The 24,998-nt window shown below is 43.1% G+C and overlaps 2 long non-coding RNA genes across 4 annotated transcripts in view; both read right to left on the reverse strand.

Annotated features, from left to right (window-relative positions):
- LOC132209058 (uncharacterized) overlaps positions 1-7,986 on the reverse strand; it is a 33,099-nt gene extending 25,113 nt beyond the window's left edge. Inside the window, exons 1-2 of one of the 3 annotated variants that reach the window (XR_009445151.1) lie at positions 7,872-7,986; positions 2,406-3,364 (exon numbers count right to left, since the gene is read on the reverse strand). This is a non-coding gene — a long non-coding RNA (uncharacterized LOC132209058). Of the gene's footprint in view, positions 1-2,405; positions 4,238-7,871 lie in introns of those variants that run through there. The other 2 variants (XR_009445153.1, XR_009445150.1) reach the window with 2 other exon arrangements.
- LOC132209060 (uncharacterized) overlaps positions 1-24,998 on the reverse strand; it is a 228,941-nt gene that overhangs the window by 148,941 nt on the left and 55,002 nt on the right. The gene's annotated exons all lie outside the window — the stretch shown is intronic.

The raw sequence follows: 24,998 nt of genomic DNA on the forward strand, positions 1-24,998 counted from the left end.
AACATCCGCTGGGTTTCCCTGGTCTAACATACCTGTTACCTCTTCAAAGAATTCTAACAGGTTTTTCAGGCACGACCTCCCCTGACTAAATCCATGCTGACTTGTTCTAATTTGACCCTGCACTTCCAGGAATTTCGAAATCTCATCCTTGACAATGATTCAAGAATTTTAATCAACTACCGAGGTCAGGCTAATCGGCCTGTAATTTTCCATCTTTTGCCTTGATCCTTTCTTAAACAAGGGAGTTACAACAGCAATTTTCCAATCATCTGGGACTTTCCCTGACTACAGTGACTTTTGAAAGATCATAGCCAAAGCCTCTGCTATTTCCTCAGCCACCTTCCTCAGAACTCTAGGATATAGCCCATCGGGGCCAGGAGATTTATCAATTTTTAGACCTTTTAGCTCTTCTAGCACTTGCTCTTTTGTAATTCCTACCATCCTCAGCTCTGCCCCCTGGCTCTCCCTAATTGTTGGCATATTACTCATGTCTTCCACTGTGAAGACTGACGCAAAGTACTTATTAAGTTCTTCAGCTACTTCCTTATCTCCCACCACTTGCCTTCCAGCATCAATTTGGAGTGGCCCAGTGTCTACTTTTGCCTCACGTTTGTTTCTTATGTATTGAAAGAAGCTGTTACTATGATTTCTGATATGACTAGCTAGCCTACCTTCGTATTTGATCCTCTCCTTCCTTATTGCTTGTCTGTCTCCTCTGCACCTATCTTCCCCTCTATCCATCTTCAATCTGCCTTCCCCTCTCCCTATTTCTTTCAGAGCCCTCTCCTCCTCCCTCTTTTCTGAAGAAGGGTCTAGGTCCGAAACGTCAGCTTTTGTGCTCCTGAGATGCTGCTTGGCCTGCTGTGTTCATCCAGCTCCACACTTTGTAATCTTGGATTCTCCAGCATCTGCACTTCCCATTATCTCTGATGCCAATTGTTTTTATTTTGTGGACAGATGCTATCAATAGCAAACCAAACAAAAGCTTCATTTGTCATTGTCAAAATTGGTAATAGCCCACGAGCTGCAGAGTGAACAAAAAAAAGTTACCCATTTGCTTGTGACTCTCAGATGGATTTCTTTCCGATTTATTTATTCTTTAATGAGACATAGCTGTTGCTGATTGTCCAGCACAAATTGACTTCTTGAACAGCTTCATGTTGCTGTAGACAGGCCCACAATGCTGTTCCAAAAGAGATTACTAATATTGACTCAGGAACAATCATTCATTTCCAAATCAGTTTGAGAGTAGCTTGGAGGTGATTTTTACTGGGATTAGTGCTACCATGTCTGATGTCCTTGACCTTGAAGATGAGTTTTCTAAGTCTGCAAAGGCGGGTGTAAGAATAGTTGGAAAAAAATGTGGCAGTGCATCTTGTATATGGACACATTATTGTGTCTTGGAGTTAGTTGTGGAGAGAATGGATACGGTGCCAATCAAGGGGCTGCTTTGGTCTAGACTCAAGATCGTTTCCAGTGTTGTTGGATCTGCACCATCATTGACACACTTCTGACTTGAGAATTGGAGGGCGGCTGCAGGCTTCGGAGTCAGGAGTTTCTACATCAAATCGCAGAGTCGTTTTGCTTTGTTCCTTTGTCTGTTAGTCTGTGGTCCCAAGTGATATCTAAAACCAGGTCATCTTTCTTGTGAGCTTGTTATTCCAAACTTAAAATTTATGTTGAATATCAGATGGAATTTGTTTTATTGACTCCATTCTGCAATCATGTCGATCTGAAAATGTTAACTGCATTAATTAATACTAAGCAGAAACAGACTTTGTAGTAAATGGTTTGACGATTTTCTGTGTCTGGAACATCCCTCTTCCTTCTTGAACGAAGATCGTACCAACCTATGGTACCAAACTGCGAGTCAAACGGACGGGGCTCATAATCTTTAAATTCCTAATCAAAATTAGTGTAATCGTATGGTTCTGTGCAATAAAAGAGAAAGAATAAACAGGTTCCCACAATTTTGCTGATGTTTATGAACAGAATGCACAAATTCAAAAGTTTGCGCTGGCATGTCTGCTTCCTCCAGCCTGTTTAAACTGCTCCATTCAATGTGAAATTTGTGATAAGTTTTAGCACACAGGTCTGTTTCATCTGTGCCACCGCCTTCAGAGTGTATTCAATTCTAATAGACATACATGCTTTCCCCCTTTTCCAGTAATACATTCCTTGAAGAGTTCAATGATATTTGGATGTTAAATCTTATCCTCATATTCTTTAGATTCTCAATCATCACTGAATCTGATGTCACCGCCATTCCATACAGTGTCAAACAGGAGTCAACTGGCATATCCAAATTTTAATTTGAGTTTAGTGCTACACAAATATATTACTTTTTTAAAAATTATATTCAAGTCAACATTAACATTTCATTCCCCGACAGCGGATGAACTTACTTTTAAACTCCAATTTTCCTTCAGTATTAAGAGAGGTGAGCCTTTTTGCAAGCGCCGAAAGTCTCCACCAGTTTATGCTAAAGCTTGAGGAACTGTAAGTTTCACAAATATGTTCCTATTAAACACTAATTCCTATTGAAGCAGTATTCAGCTACACTTGTTCAACTAGACAGCAGAAATGGTCAAGATTTTAAAAGCGACTAAGTACTTTGAAGAGGAGTCACTCTTTGAATTAAATTCCATGTTGGTGTGTGTGAGTCCATAGGTTCCTCACTCTCAATGAACCATTCAAACTGACATGCAACTACTGAAACACACAGACAAAAAAAACATGAATGTTAACAGTCACTAGGATTTTGAGAGTGATTTGGAACTTGTATTCAATACCTTCTGGGGTAAATCTGTTCCAATCTGGATAGTACTCATTTATCACCATCCCACCTACCTTCCCCAGCACCTCCTCCCTCTCCACACTATTTGTTTCTGAGCTCCCGTCCACCCTCCATTTTGGAGGAAGGGTCCTGACCCAAAACATCAACTTTCTTGAGCCTCTGATGCTGCCTGCTTTCCCCCAGCTCCACAATGTGTTATCTCAGACACCAACTTTGGCAGTTCTTACTATCTGGATAACTCATTCTCACCTTGTAACAAGTGATTTATCGTCATTTTCTTTTCAGATTACACATGTACATGTATATACATAAATATACATGTGACACCTTTATGCCTGAACCACGAACCGAGAGGATTTTTAAAATAGTCTCTTCATATCTGCATGCAAGAGAAATCAAGGTCATAATTTTCATTTTAGGAGTCACTTAAACACTCAAAGTACTCACAGTCAGTGTCCCATTTCCTTCACCAGTCAATTTGATGAGAATATTTCGTCCAAGAGGAAACCGTAACAGTAATTATATTTTATCATCAAACTCTTCATTGCATCACCAATATTTCCTTGTCTGTTTGAAATGTAAGACAATGAAATAATCATGGACAGATTGGCCAACAATGTAATTTAATGTGTGTTATGGCAACTGAAAATCACAACCATTGAAGAGTGTTCTTTAAAATGCTGTTATCATACAACAGAGTACTTTTTGAGATGCAGTGATGAATATAATTCCTGAGATGCAAAAATATATGCTGAATTAATTCCAAAGAATAACTTGACAATTAAAAAGAAGCTAAGAATCTCTTTACATCGTGATGCTTGTCAGATTGCCACTAGTCAATGGAAATCGTTCAGAACGATTATTTATTGCCAGATGAAAAGGAAGCGTACACATTTCATTTTTACATCTCATCCAAGAGACAAAAAAAACACCTTTACGAATTCATTGTCAAACAACAAGACTCACTCAAAAAGTCATTTGGCCCATTGAATTTCCTCCACCATTCGGTGAGATCATGGTTGATCTCATTACATTTATTATTGTACAACATTGCCACCAAGCCCTCCTGAAAGCTAATACATTCCAATCCAAGTAACATCCTGGTAAATCTCTGTTTCTGTGCCATGCCTTGTCTTTCCAAATATTTTTGAGTCATCTACAAATTTAGCCACAGCACATTCACCTCTTCCTCCAAGTCATTAATAAACAAGCTCAAGACCTGTGGTTCCTTCAGCGTTGCCCCATTTCTTACTCACAAGCCAACCCTGGCATCTCTGTCCATTTGTCTGTTCTTTCTATAGGACATGTATCATTGGATATTTAGTTCCCAACACTTATCCCCTTACAACCACATGTCTGTGATACCCAGAACAATACATCTGTCAATTTCAATCTGCACCACAAACTCATTCACTTGGTTTTATACACTCCCTACAATTAAATAAAAGACCTTCAGTCTGGCATTTACGGCCACCCTTCTTATCTGCTGCACCTGAAATGAGACTCCTGACTATTTCCATACTTTTTGTCCTATTACTTGCTCTGGAAACTTTGCTGAGCATTTACTAGCTTCTAACTTTTTCCATGCAACTGGACTCACCCGCTCCACACTTTTCACTTTGATGCCCTACCCCCAGACCTAGCTATGTCTTTTGCCAGGATACTTGTCCCAATATGATTCTCATCAAGCCTATGCCACCGGAACAACTCCCTCCTTCCCCATACCAATGCCAATGTCCCATGAATTCAAACACATTTCTGCCATGCCATCATTTGAACAATGCATTGACATCTTCAGTTTTGTTCACACCGTGCCAAATTGCTCAGATAAGAATCCCGAGATTATTACCTTTTGGTTCTGCCTTCTCACTCAGCACCTCAATGCTCATAATCCCTCAGCAGAACCTCTTTCCTCTTTCTTCCATATCAATGGTACCTGTGTCCACCACGATAGCTGGATTTCTACACCTCCCACTTCAAATTCCTTGGTAGCCAAGACGGAATATCCTAAACCTGGGCGCCAGGCAGGCAACACTACTTTCGAGACTCTCAATCCTAGTCACAACCAACAATGTTCATTCCGCTAACTATACTACCTCTGATTATAACTACATTTCACTTTTTATCCCCTCTTGAATGTCCCCCTGTACCACCGTGCTATAGTCAGTTTACTCATCTTCCATATACCCTGACCTCTCATCCACACAGGAAGAAAGAATCTCAAACCTGTTCGATAAGATCAAAGGCCAAGGTTCCTTCTGCATGACATCCTGGATCCTTCCACCTGCCCTGTCCTTAGTCACAGTCCCACGTCCCTGGCCACTGACCGAGCTTCAGGTAGTTAATCTAAGGTGTGTGACCGCCTCCGGAAACAGAGCATTCCCTGGTAACTCTCCCCCGCATGATTTGTTGATTGGTCGAAACTGAGATTCCAGTTCATCAACCCTGAGCTGGAGTATGGTGTCTGACCACTCCCCCGTCATGGAGGTTTAAATCATCATTGGCCCGACATCTCCATTTCAATTACTTAAATCTTAATTTGATTTAAAAACATTAGTTTGTAGCCTGTATATATTTCACCGATTTACTTTCAATCTGAAAGTTACCGATAATAGATTCTTAAACCAGTAGCTATCACCAACCAATGAACCGGGTTCACCTTCTGGGTCCCCGCTTCTGGCTTCAATTCACCCTGTCTCAAAAAAAAAGCTGACCAACTATCAGGCAAAAAAAGCAAGCAAATAGCACCTCTTACCCTCTGCACTGACTTACCACATTGCCACCAAATTCCCCAAAATATCTATTCACTTGGTGCATTTCACTGTAGATGTGATCTCTCCTTCCTGGCCATGCAAAGCATACTGATCCATAGCAATATACTACCTTCAAAACCTCAGCTCTTAGCTTATTACTTTTGAGTACATTCTCAAATGCTTGCTCAAAGTCCAAATACAACACATTTACTGGTTTTCCTCTACTAATTCTGGTTGGGACTTCCTTGAAAAACCCAAACAAATTAGCCAGACATAATTTCTCTTTCGTCAGGCTATGGTGATTCTGTTTGATTAGATTCTGATTTTCCAAATGTCCTGCTATTATTTTCTTCACAGTTGATTGCCACATATTTCCAACAATTTGCCTCTCTCCTTTTTAAATAGGGATGTCACATCGGCAGTTTTCCAGCCCTCAGATGCTTCTCGAGAATCGAAACCTTTTTCAGAAATTACAATCAATGCATACACCAACTCTGAAGCTCCTTTGTTTGGAATCATAGAAAGTAAACCATCAGGGCAAAGAGTCTGATCTGCTTTTACTCCATTAGATTGTCTACTACTACTTCGGTAATGGTAGTGATGGTGTGGTAGTGATGTATTTAATTCATTACTAAAGAATACAGGGATAAGGGGATCCTTGAAGTATCTTCCACTGTGAAGACTACCCTTTCCTCATTATTGTTGTTTCTTGATTTGAAAATTAAACGGGCCATCTCAGCCTAGCATATAATTGATGGCATTACCTCGAAAACCTTCTCTGCTAAAGTGTTGAATAGATTGCTACCACCTGAAAGAAGTAATTCTTCCCCTGAATTAACAGGCAACTAATATGAAAATGTGGCCTCTGGTCATAAAATATTTCACAAATGGGAGCATTCTCTACGGATATACACTATCAAGCCTCTTAAGAATCTTAAATGCTGAAAAAATAAGATTTCTTTCAATCTTATAAATCCCATCCGCCCAACATTCCTAAGCATGGCAATCCCCTCCTCCATTTCCGAAATCAACCCAGGGAACATTAGGTGTACGGCCTCCGCAGCAGGGACCCTGTGGCCGGACACCAGTTATAAGTTACCATCCTGCTGCCCCTTCTCTACTTCTGTTTGCGATGCAGTCCTCTGTCCATCCTAATATACTACCCTTGAACCCATGGGCTGCTTTCTTTTGAGTCACCTTATGAGTTGTAATTTATCAAATGCTTTTTTGAAATCTAAACGTACTACATCAACTGGTGGACCTTCATCAGTCATGTTTGTTTCCATCTCAAAGCACTGTAGCAGGACCGCGGGGGCACATCGCCGCGAGCGGCTCAGGACCAGTGAATTCAAATATGAAATTACACGAAAGACAGCATTGAATTTAAAGCATCAAGAGAAAAGGGATTTGGAATCGAGCATTAGTTTGTGGGGATGGAGCAGCGCTTGGAATATTGAGTTCAATTCTGGTTGCTTCATTATAGGAAGGATGTGGAAGCTTTAGAGAGGGTGCAGAGGAGATTTAGCAGGATGCTGCATGGAATGGACGGCACGTCTTATGATGAAACATTGAGGGGGCGAGGACTTTTTCCATTGGAGCAAAGAAGAATGAGAGGTGACTTGATAGAGGTATGCAAGATGATGAAAGGCATAGCTGGAGTGGATAGTCAGATTTTTTTTCCCAGGGCAGAAATGACTATTACGAGGGGGAGAAATTTTAAGGTGACTGGAGGAAGGAATAGGGGAGATGTCAGAGGTAGGTTCTTTACACAGAGAGTGGCGGGTGTGTGGAATGCGCTGCTGGCAGTGGTAACGGAGTCAGATACATTTCAAGACTTTTAAACGGCTCTTGGATCGGCACATGAAGGATAGTAAAATGAAGGGTATGCAGGGTAGTTTGATCTGAGTGGGATAATAGGTCGGCATAACATCGTGGGCCGAAGGGCCTGTACTGTTCTTTGTTCTCTGTTCAGCCAAAGGTTCTTTCCTTTTGAGGAGAGGGTAATTGATTGTAGTTTTTAAAGACAGAACTGGAGGACAGAGAAAGATATCAAGGAAGGTTGCACGTTAGTGACAGTATCAACAAGTCCACAGCAGATGCACTCTGAGTAACTACACTGCTTTCAAGGCGAGAGGGCCGATGATATCAGTTAAGCCCCTCTTGTTCTTGTATTGTGTACTTCTGATATCGGCGCAAATGGACAACCTCACTCTCCTGCTAAGCTGCAGAACGAATAATGCTGCAATATTTGTCAACCCCCAAATGGGCATTGATACATTAGTAAATCTCACATCAATAAACTTACATCTCAAGGTTCTCACCTTCTAGGACTGTTTGTAGTGGTAAATAACCCAAGCGAGGATGTTTGGCAAAGTATTTCTTTGATCTGAAGTTATTTTTCAGCACCTTGGTGAAATCACGCACATCTTCACCTGATGTTGTCTAAAAATGTAAAATAAATCAAATTTAGTTAAGAATTAATAATGAACCAATCTACTCAACTCACTCTATAATCCATGCTATTCCTGCTAAATGTCTTTGAGGATATAAAATTGAAGAGTCTGCAACTCTGAGGGATAAAGTCGGCTATCTTTCTGTAAGATTATGATCAAGGTTAGATATGTCTGAATGTGAGTTTCGGACAATTAAGCTTGAGTTTCATAGAGTCATACAGCATGAAAACAGATCCTTTGGTCCAACCAGCCTGTGCTGATCACAATCCCAAACTGAACTAGTTCCACCTGCCTGTGCTTGGCCCATATCTCTCCAAACATTTCTATCATCTTTCTATCTTCTGGGTACATCACCTCAGCAGATTTCTCCATCTTGTGGCCAAATACTGAAACTATCCAATTAAATAATTTCAAATGATACACAGATCCAGGATTCACATTAGTGGCCTTTCTGGTTGAATTCCTAATTATTTTAACAATAGTGCATTTTGTTGTCCAATTATGCTATGTAATCCAGTGATCCAAAATTCATCTCATTGGGTTTAATTTGTTTGTTTTTTTGTCTTGTGTCAAAGATGAGATCAATACATTGGTGAGAAATTATCTTGGTTTGGAGATTCAAAGTCACTATAGTCCCAGATGGGACCACAGGTCTGCTCTCACAGTCGAGAGAGATAACTGGAGGTGGTTTAAATTGAAGGTTACCACACCTCAGATGAGGAGAGAGGTTGAGAAGAAGATTCCTTGATTGTAACTTCAGACAGTGTCGGATCCCAGGCTGTTGGTATCACTCTGAATTACAAACCAGCCAACTGGCTCCCAGGCAAAATAGACAATCAGTTTGGGTAGAGATAAGGAACAGCAAAGGAAAGAAGTCACAGCTGTGACAGTTTCAGATTCATAGATCCCCTGACAGAAGATACAGTCCAGGATAGCATACAGTCGATAGACCAAGAAGTAATGGGATCTTGTAAGAAAGATGTTACCATAAACTGTGAGTCCAATTGGCACAGATAGCCTGGAAGATTCTTTTTTATTCACGGGATGTGGATGTTGCTGGCTAAGCCCAATTACCCTGGAGAAGGTGGTGGTGAGCTGCCTTCTTGAATAACTGCAGTCCTTAGAGTAGTGCTGTTCTGAAAGAAGCTCCAGAATCTTCACTCAATGACTATTAATGAACAGCGATATAGTTCCGAGTCAGGATGGTGTGTGGCTTGGAGGGAAACTTGCATGGGGCACTAATTATACATTACTGATGATAGAACAGATGTTGAAGGTGGTGGGTGGGGTACCAATCCAACAGGCTGCTTTGTCCATATGATTCAAGCTTCCTGAGTGTTGATGGAGCTGCACCAGTCCTGACCAGTGGAGATTACATTCCTGACTTGGGCTTTATAGATGGTGGACAGGCTTTGTGTAGGTAGGGGGCTCATTATTCACTGCAGAATTCTTAACCTCTGACCTGCTCTTGTCGTCACAATAATTACAAGTTTGGTCCAATTCAGTTTCTGGAAACCTGATAAGCCTCAGCATATTGGCAGTAAAGGAGTGTAAGTCATGGGGCAATGGTTAGATTCTCCTTAATGGTGACGTTCATTGCCCGTAAGTTGCACAGCACAACTACCACTTGCTTCTCATCACTTATGTTCCGTGGACATGGACTACTTCAGCATCTGAGGAGCTATGAGTGGTGCTGAACATGACACAATCAACTGAGAACATCCCCACGTATGGCATTCTGACGGAGGGATGGCATTTGGCATTTGATGAAACAGTTAAAGATGGTTGAGCTCAGGGCACAAATTTACGTAACCCCCGCAGTGATGCTTTGGAGTTGGGGCAACTGACTTCCAACAACCACAACCACTTCCTTTATGGTAAGGTTCCAGCCAGCAGAGGGTTTTTCACCTGATTCTTACTGACTGCAGCTTTGCGACGGCTCCTTGATGTCATATTTGGTTGAACGGCACCTTGATGTTAAGAGCAGTTATCTACCCCTCAGGATATATTCATAGAGTGCATTTGGAGTCTTAAAACTGTACCACTGGAACCAAGCAGGGATTAAGATATTTTAGACCTGGTAGTATGTTTTGAGATACAACTCATCAACCATAACATAGTACAGGATTCTCTGGATAAGAATGATCAGGATGTGGTAGAATTTTACATCAAGGACGAGGATGAGAATTTGGTCTGAAACTGTTTAATATCTTTAACTTTCATTGAAGATAACTCAGGAGTATAAAGGCAGAGTTGAACTGGGAAAATAGTTTAAAAGGTAAGACCATAGAGAAGCAATGGCAGATGTTTCAGGGGATATTTCATAACTCTGAACAAAAATATTGTCAATTTAGAATGAAAGGATGTACAGCTAGAAAAGCACCATGGTGCCATCTGTTGCTATCTAAGAAAGTTAAAGATAGTATAAATTGAAAGAAAGATTGGAAAATTGTGGAACTGAAACTATTTCAGATGTGAACAAAAGATGACCAAAATAATAATGAGGGAGACATTAATACAAATACAGTAAAAGCTTCCACAAATCTATAAAAAGGAAAAGAGTAAATACAGTGAATAATGGCTCATGAGAGGGTGAGACTGGGGAATTGATGATGGGAAATGAAGGTAATGGCACAAGCTTTGAACCAATATTTTCTATCTGATTTCACAGTAGAAAACATACAAAAAAAAATCAATGGGCGAAAAGTAGGGAGCGAAAGGGAGAAGGAAATCCTCAAGAAAACATTGAGGAAAACTGAGAAGACTAAGTTAATAGGTTCCCTGGACCTGAAGAATTGGATTCCAGGTACGCAAAGAGTCCAACCCAACATCGTACCATCAGAGCTTTATTTCTTTTAAAAATACTCCATAAACGTCAACCCCTAATTACTAGCTCCCATATTTATACAGCCAACTCACAATCAATTCATCCTCAATTAATACAGACATAAAGCCTGTTCCCTCACTTCATTAGTTGTCAGGCATCCCTTCAGACTAAATTAGATGATAACATGGAGGATTATAAGAGTTGACTGCAGACATTAGATTAGATTCGGTTCCCTACAGTGTGGAAACAGGTCCGTCGGACCAACAAGTCCACTTCGCCCCTTGCAGCATCCCATCCCACCCCTATAACCCACACACACCCCTGAACACTACCGGCGATTTAGCATGGCCGATCCACCTAGCCTGCACATCTTTGGACTGTGGGAGGAAATTGGTGCACATGGAGGAAACCCATGCAGACACAGGGAGTATGTGCAAACTCCGCACAGACAGTTACCCGAAGCTGGAGTCGAACCCGGGCCCCTGGCGCTGTGAGGCTGCAGAGCTAACCACTGAGTCACCGTGCTGCCCAAATGGATGTATTGGCTGTAATCTTTTCTAGATTCTTAAAAGATCCCAGCAGAACGCAGCAAGAGGCATGTACATGAAGCACAAAAATTTAGCTTCTATGCACAGCATGTATTTTAGAAGGCACGTGAGGTGCAAATCTTTATTTCAAGGAGGGGAGGAGTGAAAATCTTTCCACACAAGACTGGTGACGCCACTCAAGGTGCACAGCGTACAGTTTTGGTCTATTAAGCTAGGATATGCTTACAACAGCGTTCTCAGAAATCCCCTCCCTAATCGTATTGTATCTACCGAAAGCAAATGTACTTGTAGCAGTTCAAGAAGGCAGCTCACCACTACCTTCCTAAGGGCAACTAGGGACAGATAATAAATGCTGGCCGAGCCAGTGATGCCCACATCCACAACAGAGTTTTCAAAAAAAACGTCCATATAAGTGACAGATAATGACCAGCTCCGACAAGTGAGCATCCAACCGTCCCCCCTCAACATTACCTTTGCTGAAATCCCAGCCTCAATATTTTAGCAGTTACAACTGACTCTCTGCTCCACCATCCAATCTCCCGCTTTCTCCCCCTAACTCTTGATCCCCTTACTAACCAAGAGCCTATCCAACTCATATCTTCAACAGACTCAATGACTTGGCCTTCACAGCCTTCCGCAACAATGAATTCCACAGATTCACCATCCACCGGCTGAAGAAATTCCTCATCTCAGTTCTAAAGGGTTATCCATTCGACTCTGAGGGTGTGCCCGAAGATTTAAGTCTCTCCTACTCATGGAAACATCTTCCCCACATCCATGTCTCTCCAGGCCTCTCCACATTCTCCCCTCATCCTTCTAAACTCCACCGAGTACAGACCCAGAGTCCTGAACTACTCCTCGTAAGACAAGCTCGTCATACTCAGAATGATTCTTGCCAACTTCCTCTGGACTCCCTCCAATGTCAGCAGATGGAGGGACAAATAGTAGTGAGGAAGTGGGGAAGCTGCACAAGGACTTGGACAGGCTAGGTGAGTGGGCAAAGAACTGGCAGACTCCTTGTTTCGATATGGAGCCAAACATTGGTCACAATGTTCCAAATAGGGTCTGACCAGAGCCATATACAGCCTCAGCAGTACATTCCTGCACTTGTATTCTAGCCCTCTTGAAATGAATGCTAACATAGCATTTACATTCCTAACTGTCAACTGAACCTGCATGTTAACCTGAAGAGGACTTTGAACAAGCTTACAGTTTTGGTCTATTAAGCCTATTAAGATATGCTTACAACAGCGGTTTTCAGAACGTTCATAATGTTAATTCCAGGGGTAAAAAAAGGGTTGTTTTGTGCAGATTGACCCTAGTGGCATTGTATCTATCTCGAGCAAATGTACTTGTAGCAGTTCAAGAAGGAAACTCACTAGTACCTTCTCAAAGGCAACGAGGGACAGTTGTGCTTCAGACTTCAAATGCCCTTTCTCATTTAGAAAATAATCTATGCCTCCATTTTTCCTACCAAAGCACATAACCTCACAGTGTCCCACACAGTATTCTGTCTGCCACTTCTTTGCCCACTCTCAGAGTCTATGCAAGTCCTTCTGCAACTTCCTCACTGCTATCTCTCCCTCCATCTGTCACTGTGCCAACTGTAAACTCAGCAAAAATGTCTCAGTTGCTTCATCCATATCATCAATGTATTACATGAACTGTTGTGGTACCAACATTGATCCCTGTGGGACTCTACTCGTCACTAGCTGCCATCCCGAAAAAGACCCCTTTATCTACACTCTCTGCCTTCTGCCAGTCAGCCAATGCTCAATGCCAATGGCAGTAACTTGCCCAAACACTATGGGCTCTCATCTTATTTGATACCTTCTCAACAGCATTCTGGAAATCCAAACAAATCCCATTCACTGGCTCCCTTTTGTCTAACTTGCCCACTTTCTACTCAAAGAATTCTAACAGATTTGTCAGGTATAACTTCCCCTCGATGAAGCTATGCTGAATCAGCCCGATTTTGTCATTTACTTCCAAGGTCTCTGCAATCTCAACCTTAAGAACGGACTCTAAAATCTTACCAATGATTGAGGTCAGGCTAACTGACCTATAATTTCCCTTCTTCTGTCTCTCTCTTTTCTTAAGCAGGGGTGTTGCTTTAGCCATTTTCCAAACCCCCAAGATCCTCCCTATCACCACTGATTCCTGAAAGATAACCACTAATGCCTCAACAATTTCTTCAGCTATCTCCTTCAGAAGTCTACAGTACAGTCCATCTGGTCCAGGGGTGATTGGTCCACCTTCAGACTTTTCTGCTTCCCCAGCACCTTTTCCTTAGTTACGGCTATTATATTCACCACTGCCCCTAACTCTCAAAGTTCTAGTATGCGATTGGTGTTTTCCACCATGAAGTCTGATACAAAGTACCTGTTCAGTTCCTCTTCCATTTCTTCATTCCTCATACTGATTCTTCAGCCTCCTTTTCCAGTGATCTACTGTCTACTATTTAATGTTAGTTGCAATACTGGTCGAAGACCATATCACAGCTGTACTGAACGAGGGCCCCATGGAGGGCTCAAGCATTGAGGCAATATGGGTAGAACTCAGAAATAGGAAGGATGCAGTAACAATGTTGGGGCTGTACTACAGGCCTCCCTACAGCGAGCGTGAAATAGAGGTACAAATATGTAAACAGATAATGGAAAGGTGTTGGAGAAACAGGGTGGTGGTGATGGGAGATTTTAATTATCCCAACATTGACTGGGATTCACTCAGAACTAGGGGGCAAGATGGAGCAGAATTTGTAAGGTGTGTCCAGGAGGGTTTTCTAGAGCAGTGTGTGCGTAGTCCAACTCGGCAAGGGGCCATACTGGACCTGGTGTTGGGGAATGAACCTGCCTGGTGGTTGAAATTACAGCAGGGGACGACTTTGGAAATAGCGACCACAATTCCCTAAGTTTTACAATACTCATGGACAAGGATGGGAGTGGTCCTAAAGGAAGAGTTCTAAACTGGGGGAAGGCCAATTATACCAAGGTTCAGTAGCATCTGTGGAATTTAGATCGGGAGAAAATGTTTGAAGGTAAATCCACATTTGATATGTGGGAGGCTTTTAAAGAGCGGTTGATTAGGATGCAGGAGAGACATGTTCCTGTGAAAATGAGGAACAGAAAAGGCAAGATTCAGGAACCATGGATGACAGGTGAAATTGTGAGACTAGCCAAGAGGAAAAAGGAAGCATAGATTAGAGGCGACTTAAGAGAGCTGAAGCTTTGGAAGAACACGGGGAATTTCGAGCGCATCTGAAACAAGGGATTAAGAGGGCGAAGAGAAGACATGAGATATTACTGGCAAGCATGGTTAAGGAAAATCCCAAAGCCTTTTATTCATATATAAAGAGCAAGAGGGTAACTAGAGAAAGGATTGGCCCACTTAAGGACAAAGAAGGAAAGTTATGCACTGAGTCAGAGAAAATGGGTGACATTCTTAACGAATACTTTGCATCGGTATTGATGAAGGGGAGGGACATGACAGATGGTGATGTGAGGGATAGACATTTGCTTACTCTAGGTCAAGTTGACACAAGGAAGGAGGAAGTGTTGGGTCTCCTAAAAGGCATTAAGGTGGGGATCTATCCCAGGTTATTGAGAGAAGCGAGACAGGAAGTAGCCGGGGCCTTAACAGATATCTTTGCAGCATCCTTAGACACGGGTGAGGTCCCGGAGGACTGGAGACTTGCTAATGTTGTCGCCTTGTTCAAGAAGGGTAGCAAGGATAATCCAGGTAATTATCGACCGGTGAGACTGACGTCAGTGGTTGGGAAGCTACTGGAGAAGGTACTGAGGGATAGGATCTATTCACATTTGGAAGCACATCAGCTTATCAGTGATAGGCAACATGGTTTTGTGCAGGGAAGGTCATGTCTTACCAACTTTATAGAATTCTTTGACGACATGACAAAGTTGATTGAAAGGGAAAGGCTGTAGACGTTATTTACATGGACTTCAGTAAGGCGTTTGATAAGGTTCCCCATGGCAGGCTGATGGAGAAAGCCAAGTCGCATGGGATCAAGGGTGCGCTTGCTCGACGGACACAAAAAAAAAAGGGCTAGGCAACAGGAGACAGAGAGTAGTGGTAGAAAGGATTTTCTCAAATTGGACACCTGTGACCAGTGGTGTTCCACAAGGTTCTGTGCTGGGACCACTGTTGTTTGTGATATGCGTAAATGATTTGGAGGAAGGTGTTGGTCATCTGATCAGCAAGTTTGCAGATGACACTAAGATTGGTGGAGCAGCAGAAAGTGAGGGGGACTGTCAGAGATTACAGCAGAATATAAATAGACTCGAGAGTGTGGCAGATAAATGTCAGATGGAGTTCAATCGGGGCAAATGCGAGGTGATGCATTTTGGAAGATCTAATTCAAGGGTGAACTATGCAGTAAATGGTAAAGTCCTAGGGAAAATTGATGAACAGAGAGATCTGGGTGTTCAGGTCCATTGTTCCCTGAAGGTGGCAAGCCAGGTCAATGGGGTGGTCAAGAAGGCATACGGCATGCTTTCCTTCATCGGACGGGGTATTGAGGACAAGAGTTGGCAGGTCATGTACAGTTGTATGAGACTTTGGTTCAGCCACATTTAGAGTACTGTGTACATTACCAAAAGGACGTGGACGCTTTGGACAGGGTGCAGTGGAGGTTCACCAGGATGTTGCCTGGTATGGAGGATGCTAGCTATGAAGAGAGGTTGAGTAGATTAGGATTATTTTCATGAGAAAGATGGTGATTAGGGGGGACCTGATTGAGGTCTACAAAATCATGAGGGTATAGACAGGGTGGATAGCAAGAAGCTTTTTCCCCCCCAGAGTGGGGGACTCAATTACCAGGGGTCATGAGTTCAGAGTGAGAGGACGAACGTTTATGGGAGATATGTGTGGAAAGTTCTCTACACAGAGGGTGGTGGGTGCCTGGAACGCAGTGCCAGCGGAGGTGGTAGACACAGACACGTCAGTATCTTTTCAGATCTATCCGGACAGACACCTGCAACAGGTATGAGATTCTTGCTCCCTGTACGGTTGAGGGAATGGACTGTGGACAGGATGAGCCAGCTGACCATGGCACCGTGGGGCACAAGGTCATTCAAGGGGGGGGAGCAAAAAGACAGGTAGGTGTTATAGGGGATTCTATAATTAGAGGGACAGATAGTATCCTGTGCAAGCCGCATCGGGAGACCCGCATGGTGTGTTGCCTGCCCGGTGCCAGGGTGCGGGACATCTCCAACCGGGTTGAAAGGATATTAGAGCGGGAGGGGGAGGATCCAGTTGTTGTGGTCCACGTTGGGACTAACGACATGGGCAAAGCTAGGGTAGAGGACCAGTTCAGGGATTATGAAACACGAGGAAAGAAATTGAAGTACAGGTCCTCAAGGGTCATAATCTCTGGATTACTGCCCAAGCCACGTGCCAATTGGAGTAGGGAAAAGAAAGTTAGGGAAGTCAACACATTGGTAAGGGATTGGTGTGGGAAAGAGGGATTTCATTTCATGGGGCATTGGCATCAGTTTTGGAACCGGGGGGATCTGTACCGTTGGGACGGTCTCCACCTGAACCGATCTGGAACCAGTGTTCTAGCGAAAAAGATAAATAGGGTGGTCAGTAGGGCTTTAAACTCGTGAGTCGGGGGGGAAGGGAAAGTGAAAGAGACAGGGAGTATGGAGTTAAATGGAAAGATAAGCAACAGGATAGCATGAGTACAGGTGGATTTAAGCTCGAGGCAGACTAGGAATACAGCAAAAAGGAAGGATAACTTAAGACATCTTGGGATTTCCAACCTCTCTCATAATGATAAGAAAGCTAGCATTAAGACACTTCATCTAAATGCTCTTAGCATTCGCAACAAAGTAGATGAATTAACAGCACAAATCCTCTTGAATGATTATGATGTGGTAGGCATCACAGAGACATGGTTGCAGGGAGCTCAGGGCTGGCAGTTAAATATCCAAGGATTCACAACACATCAAAAATACAGGGAGGTGGGCAGAGGGGGTGGGGTTGCCTTGTTAATTAAGAATGGAATTAGATCTACGGCACTAAACGACACAGGGTCAGAAGATGTGGAGTCTGTGTGGGTGGAATTGAGGAAACACAAAGGCAAAAAAAACTGTAATGGGAGTTTTGTACAGACCTCCTAACAGTGGTCAGGACCAGGGGCGCAAGATGCACCGAGAAATAAATAGGGCATGTCAGAAAGGCAAGGTCACGGTGATCATGGGGGACTTCAACATGCAGGTGGGTTGGGTGAATAATGTTGCTGGTGGATCCAAAGAAAGAGAATTCATGGAATGTTTGCAGTATGGCTTTTTGGAACAGCTTGTGATGGACCCCACAAGGGAACAGGCTATTCTGGGCTTTGTGCTATGTAATGAACCAGACTTTATAAAAGACCTTAAAGTAAGGGAACACGTAGGAGGCAGCGATCATAATACAGTAGAGTTCGGTCTGCAGTTTGAAAGAGAGAAGGCAAAATCGGATGGAATGGTATTACAGTTAAATAAAGGTAATTACAGGGGCATGAGAGAGGAATTGATGAAAATCGACTGGAAGCAGAGCCTAGCGGGGAAGACAGTAGACCAACAATGGCAGGAGTTTATAGGTGTAATTGAGGACACTGGGCAGAGGTTCATCCCAAAGAAAACAAAGATTATCTGGGGTGGGATTAGACAGCCATGGCTGACAAAGGAAGTCAGGAAATATATCAAAGAAAAAGAGGCAGCCTATAAAGTGGCCAAGAGCACTGGGAAATCAGAAGATTGGGAAGGCTACAAAAACAGACAGAGGATAACAAAGAGAGCAACAAGGAAGGAGAAGATCATATATGAAGGTAGGCTAGCTCGTAATATTAGAAATGATAGTCAAAGCTTCTTTCAATACATAAGAAACAAACGAGAGGCAAAGGTAGATATTGGGCCGCTCCAAATTGATTCAGGAAGGCCTGTGACGGGAGATAAGGAAATAGCTGAAGAACTTAATAAGTACTTTGCGTCAGCCTTCACAGTGGAATACATGAGTAGTATGTCAACAATTAGGGAGAGCCAGAGGGCAGAGTTGAATACGGTAGGCATTACAAAAGAGAAAGTGCTAGAAAAGCTAAAGGGTCTAAAATTTGATAAATCTCCTGGCCCCGATGGGCTACATCCTAGAGTTCTGTGGGAGGTGGCTGAGGAAATAGCGGAGGCTTTGGTCGTGATCTTTCAAAATTCACTGGAGTCAGGGAAAGTCCCAAATGATTGGAAAATTGCTGTTGTAACCCCCTTGTTTAAGAAAGGATCAAGGCAAAAGATGGAAAATTATAGGCCGATTAGCCTAACCCTGGTAGTTGGTAAAATTCTAGAATCCATTGTCAAGGATGACATTTCTAAATTCCCGGAAGTGCAGGGTCAGATTAAAACAAGTCAGCATGGATTTAGTCAGAGGAGGTCGTGCCTATTAGAATTGTTTGAAGAGGTAACAAGTATGTTAGACCAGGGAAACCCAGTAGATGTGATCGATCTAGACTTCCAAAAGGCCTTTGATACAGTGCCTCACGGGAGGCTGCTGAACGAGGTGATGGCCCATGGTGTTCCACGTGAGCTACTGGCTTGGATTGAGGATTGGCTGTCTGACAGAAGGCAGAGAGTTGGGTTAAAAGGCTCTTTTTCGGAATGGCAACCAGTGACGAGCGGTGTCCCGCAGGGTTCAGTGTTGGGGCCACAGCTGTTCACCATTTTCATGAATGATCTGGATGAAGGGACTGGGGGCATTCTGGCAAAGTTTTCCGATGATACGAACATAGGTGGACAGACAGGCCGTGCTGAGGAGGTGGGGATGCTGCAGAAAGATTTAGACAGTTTGGAAGAGTGGTCCAGGAAATGGCTGATGAAATTGAATGTGAGTAAATGTGAGGTTTTGCACTTTGGAAAAAAGAATACAGGGATGGACTATTTTCTAAACGGTGAGAAAATTCGCAAATCAGAAGTGCAAAGGGATCTGGGAGTGTGGTCCAGGATTCTGTACAAGTTAACTTGAAGGTCGAGTCCATAATTAAGAAAGCAAATGTAATGTTGTCGTTTATCTCAAGAGAGTTGGAATATAAAAGCAGCGATGTGCTTCTGAGGCTTTATAAGGCTCTAGTTAGACCCCATTTAGAATACTGTATCCAATTTTGAGCCCCACACCTCAGGAAGGACAGACTAGCCCTGGTTCGTGTCCAGCGAAGATTCACACGGATGATCCCTGGAATGGTAGGTTTAACGTATGATGAACGGCGAAGGATCCTGGGATTGTCCTCGTTAGAGTTTAGAAGGTTGAGGGGAGATTTAGAAACTTACAAGATAATCTATGGTTTAGAAGGGGTGGACGCTAGGAATCCGTTAGGCGGCGAGACTAGGACACGTGGGCACAGCCTTAAAATTAGAGGGGTAAATTTAAAACTGAAATGAGACGACATTTCTTCAGCCAGAGAGTGGTGGGCTTGTGGAATTCATTGCCACAGAGTGCATGGAGGCCGGGACGTTGGATGCCTTCAAGGCAGAGATCGACAAATTCTTGATCTCATAAGGAATCAACGGCTACGGGGAGAGTGCGGAGAGGTGGTGTTGAAATGCCCATCAGCCATGATTTAAATGGCAGAGTGGGCTTGATGGGTCGAATGGCCTTACTTCCACTCCTATGTCTTATGGTCTTATGGACAGGTACATGGATGGGCGGGGAGCAAATGGACACAGACCCTTAGGAAATAGATGGCAGGTTAGACAGAGGATCTCGATCGGCATAGGCTCGGAGGGCCGAAGGGCCTGTTCCTGCGCTGTAGTTTTCTTTATTCTCTTTATTTGTACTCTTGCCTCTCTCTTACCTTTTATAGCTGAAAGAAACTCCTGCAATTTTTTTTAATATTACCCTCATTAATATTGCCCTCATATTTCATCATCTTCCCCCTTATTACCTTTTTACCTGTCCGCTGCTAGTTTTCGAAAGGCTTCCCAATTCACTGGCTTCCCACTAACCGCAACACATTTTATGCTTTTTCTTTTGCTTTCATCCTGTCCTTGACTTCTCTTGTTAGTCGTGGTTGCTGATCTTTTCCTGATCTCAACTCCACTCTCCTGCCTGCTCCCCATGGCCCTTTCTCCCTATTTTTCATCAGAAACATATTTATTTCTTTCTTGAATCGGTCGATTGGTGCTGCCTCCATTGCATTCAGGGGCAATGAATTCCATAGATTCACAACCCACTCCTCGTCTCTATTTTGTACATGCCATGCCTCACTCGATAGCTACAGCTTCTTGTTTAAGAATGTCCCACAATGCAGAACATTTGCTCAATGCCAATCTTTTCAATCCCCTTTACTATTTTATATACCTCAATCAGAACCACCCCGCTCATTCTTTCCAACACCAGCAAGTACAAGCCCAAGCTACTCAGCCACTTCTCATATGACAGCCCTTTCATCCCTGGAATCAATCAGTTCAACCTCCTCCGAACTGCCTCCAGTGCAAACGCATTCATCCTCAGTGAGGGGATCAAAACTGGACACAAGACTCTGGTCTCACCAACACCCAATGTGTTCGGAAAAACACTTTGTTACTTTAATGATCCAGTCCTTTTGTGATAAATGCCAGAGTTCCATCTGTCTTCCTTGTGCTATGCCTAACCCGCATACCAACTTTCAGCTATTCATGCACAAAGACAGCCAGACAACTTTGCACTGACACACTTTGAATCTTCCCTCCATTTAAATAATAATTTGCCCTTTTTTTCCTGGACAAAATAGGCAAGCCTCATGCTTATCCACATTAACCACCTGCCAGATTCTGGTCCATTCTCCTCGCCTATCAATATTCAGCTGTGTATGTTCTATTTCACATCACAGGCTGTTTTCCCACCTCTTTCAAAATCATCCATGCATTCTGTTACATTACACTTTGTAACATATACAAATGATATGTAAGCAGAGACAAATAGTTGAGGTCAGAGAACTGAACCCCGCAGCACCCAACTCGTAACAATTCACCATCCGGACAAAGACTCATTTATCCTGACCCTCAGCTATCTGTCAGTTAGCCAGGCCTTTATTCAAACCAATATTCTACCCTTAATCCCCTTGGATCTAACCTTCTGGTTCACTTTTTTATGCAGCAACTGGTCAAATTCTTGCTGGAAATCTCGATTTGCCACATCCCTCAGATCCCGAGACAAAATCCTCAATTCTGCTACCTCATCAGTTCCTGACTTCATTACAGCTGTTGTTCAAACATGGTCAAAAGAGTTGAATTCCGGAGGTGAGCTAAGGATGGCTACATTTGACCGAGTGTGGCATCAAGGAGCGCTACCAAAACTGCAGCTGATGGGAATCCAGCAGAAACTCACCACTGGTTCGAATAATATCTGCACAGAGGACGATGCTTTTTCATTCTTTCATGGGAAAGAGGGCATTGCTGGTTAGACCAGCTTTTATTGCCCATCCCAAATTGCCTAACTGATATCTGGAGTTCCATGTAGGCCACACCAGGCCTAGCCCAGTTTCCTTCCCTAAAGAACATAAGTGAATCAGATGGGTTTTTCCAACAATTGGCAATGGATTTACGATCATCATTAGACTCTTAATGGAATTTGAATTCAATGAAAATCTGGAATTATGTGCCATCGTGGAATTTGAACCAGGTCCTCAGAACATTACCTGAGTGCTTGGATTAATAGTCTAGTCATAATACCATTAGGTCATCGCCTCTCCTAATGGGAGGCATTTTGGTTGTTGGAGGTCAGCTGCAGGAGGTCCTGAAGGTACAGTCCTAAGCCTAACCATCTTCAGCTGCTTTATCAATGACCTTGTCTCCATCATAAGATCAGAAGTGGGGATGTTCACCAGTGATAGCAGAATATTCAGCATCATTCACCACTGCTCAGATACTGAACCTGTCCATGTCCAAATGCAACAAGGCCAGAACAATATCTCGGCTTGGGCTGCTAAGTGGCAAGTCGCAATTATACTACACAAATACCAGGTAATGACCATCTCCAGTAGGAGAAAATCTATAAATTGTCCCTTGACATTCAATGGTGTAACCATCACTGAATTGTCCGCTATCAAAATCCCGGGTTTTACCAGTGAACAGAAATTCAACTGGACTTCCTATTTAAATGCAGTGGCTACAGGAGCAGGCCCAAAGCTCGGATTACTGCATCAAGTAACTCACCTCCTGATTCCCCAAGCCTGTCTACCAGCTACATGGAACAAGTCAGAAGAATGATGGAATAATCCCCACTTGCCTAGATGGGTGCAGATACAAAAGCACTCAATAAGTTCAACACCATCCAGTAAAAAGCAGCCTACTCCCTCCAGTGCTCATTAGCAGCAGTGTGTACCATCTATGAGATGCACTGAGAAATCTGCAAAAGATCCTGAGATCGGACTTTCCAAACCTATGACAAATTTCAGCTGCAAGGGCAAGTGTAACAGATATATGAGAACAGCACCACCAACAAGACCCTGTGTCTAAGCCACTCACCATCTCAACTTGGAAATATATTGCTGTTCTTTCACTATCACTGGGTCAAAGTCCTGGAAATTCACCCCTGACTGACTGAGTCTACCTACAGCACATGGACTACAATGATTCAACAATTACAAGGCTAACTAAGGATGGGAAATAAATGCTGCCCCAGTTAGCGATGCCAGTGGCCCAGAAACAAATAAAAATTAACTATCACCTACCTCCTCTTAATTCCAGTTTCTCATGCAGCACCATTCTGATTATTCTATAAAACCTGGTCTTTCCATAGCAATGCTCAAAGCTACACACAGTACTCAGTTGTGATCAAATCATAGTCTGCACAATATTAAGAACCATCACTGGCTGATGAGTATGATTGCCCAGCTAGGAAATTCCGTATCACGGGTCATGAGCTCTGTGCGGGTTGATTAGCCTGAACTAGAGCCACACGTTTAGCAGGTCTTTCAGGGTGATGGAAGTGGTCTTGGCCTTGAGAACACTAGCATTCCTTTCTCCAGTTCCTTTCCCACACTTCAACTTCTTGCCTGTGTTCATAAAGAATTATGTGTCTTCAGACAGGAGATTCCCCCAAGTTGGTTTCTTCTGAATGGGGATATCCCATACTTTGACCTCGATGTAGTATTTCTTGAAGGAACATTTCAAGGTCTTTGAAATCAGTTGGCAAAAATTTACTTTGGTAGTCATAACTTAGGCATCCAAAGTACATGGCCAGCCCAATGGGGTTTGTTTCAAATCATCATGGCGTCAATGCTGATGCTAGGAGGTTTTTCCTCCGAGCTCATGTGGAGAATCCATGACAAAACTGTGCTGAAAGGGTCTTGAAGTGGCAGCTGGATGTTATCCAGGTTTCACAGTCATATAGGAGAGCCTGAACGATGCATGCCTTGAACTCAAGGATCTTGCGATCAGCACAGATGTCACAATTGAGCATTCTCATCCTTAGGAGGCCAAAGGTGCCACTCGCAGATTGGACGTAATGTTAGAACCTCTGTATCGATGTCAGCCTTAAAAGAGAGAGAGCGACCCATGTAAGGGAAATGTTCTACATTTGGGAGGATTTCTCCATTAATTTTGATGAAAAAATGGGCCACAACTTGAGATTGGTAAAGGATTTGAGTCATCTTGAGGTTCGAACAAAGAACATAACAGCCCAGTACAGGCCCTTTCGGCCTTGATGTTGTGAAACCAACCTGAAGCCCATCAAACCTACACTATTCCATTATCATCCATATGTTTATCCAACGACCATTTAAATGCCCTTAAAGTTGGCAAGTCTACTACTGTTGCAGGCAGGGCATTCCATGCCCTTACTACTCTCCAAGTAAAGAACCTACCTCTGACTTCTGTCCTATATCTATCACCCCTCAATTTAAAGCTATGCCCCCTGACCGTGTCAAACATGGCCATCCGAGCCAAAAGACTCTCACTGTGCACCCTATCTAATCCTCTGATCATCTTGTATGGTTCTATTAAGTCACCTTTTAATCTTCTTCTCTCGAACGAAAACAGCCTCAAGTCCCTCAGCCTTTCCTCATAACGCCTTCCCTCCATACCAGGTAACATCCTGGTAAATCTCCTCTGCACCCTTTCCAATGCTTCCACATCCTTCCTATGATGCTGCGACCAGAACTGTACGTAATACTCCAAGTGCAGCTGCACCAGAGTTTTGTACAGCTGCAACATGCCCTCATGGCTCCGAAACTCAATCCCTCTACCAATGAAGCCTAACACACCGTATGCCTTCTTAACAACCCCATCAACCTGGGTGGCAAATTTAAGGTTGAGGCTAATTCTTCAGTATACTTTTGCAAAAGCCTGAAGGGAGATTTGAAGACTTCTGAGAGTGGAAATGACATTGTGAACCACATACTGAAGCTCCATAAGCGAGGTCAGTGTCATTTTCTTCCGTGATTTTAACTGGTTGAGGTGAAAAGGTTTTCCATCCATCCTATCCAAGTCACTGGGAAGCTTGTTCTTGATGAGATTAAGAATGGTGGTGACAAAGTTGGAGAAAAGGGTGGGCATGATGACATATCCCTCCTTGAGCCTCAACTTGACATCAAAGAGCTTCTGCACAATATTGTATTCCTGGTATTGAAGCCTGATTTAAGCTGTTGGCCTT

Source organism: Stegostoma tigrinum, unplaced genomic scaffold, assembly GCF_030684315.1.
Source record: "Stegostoma tigrinum isolate sSteTig4 unplaced genomic scaffold, sSteTig4.hap1 scaffold_64, whole genome shotgun sequence".
NCBI classification, from domain to species: domain Eukaryota; kingdom Metazoa; phylum Chordata; class Chondrichthyes; order Orectolobiformes; family Stegostomatidae; genus Stegostoma; species Stegostoma tigrinum.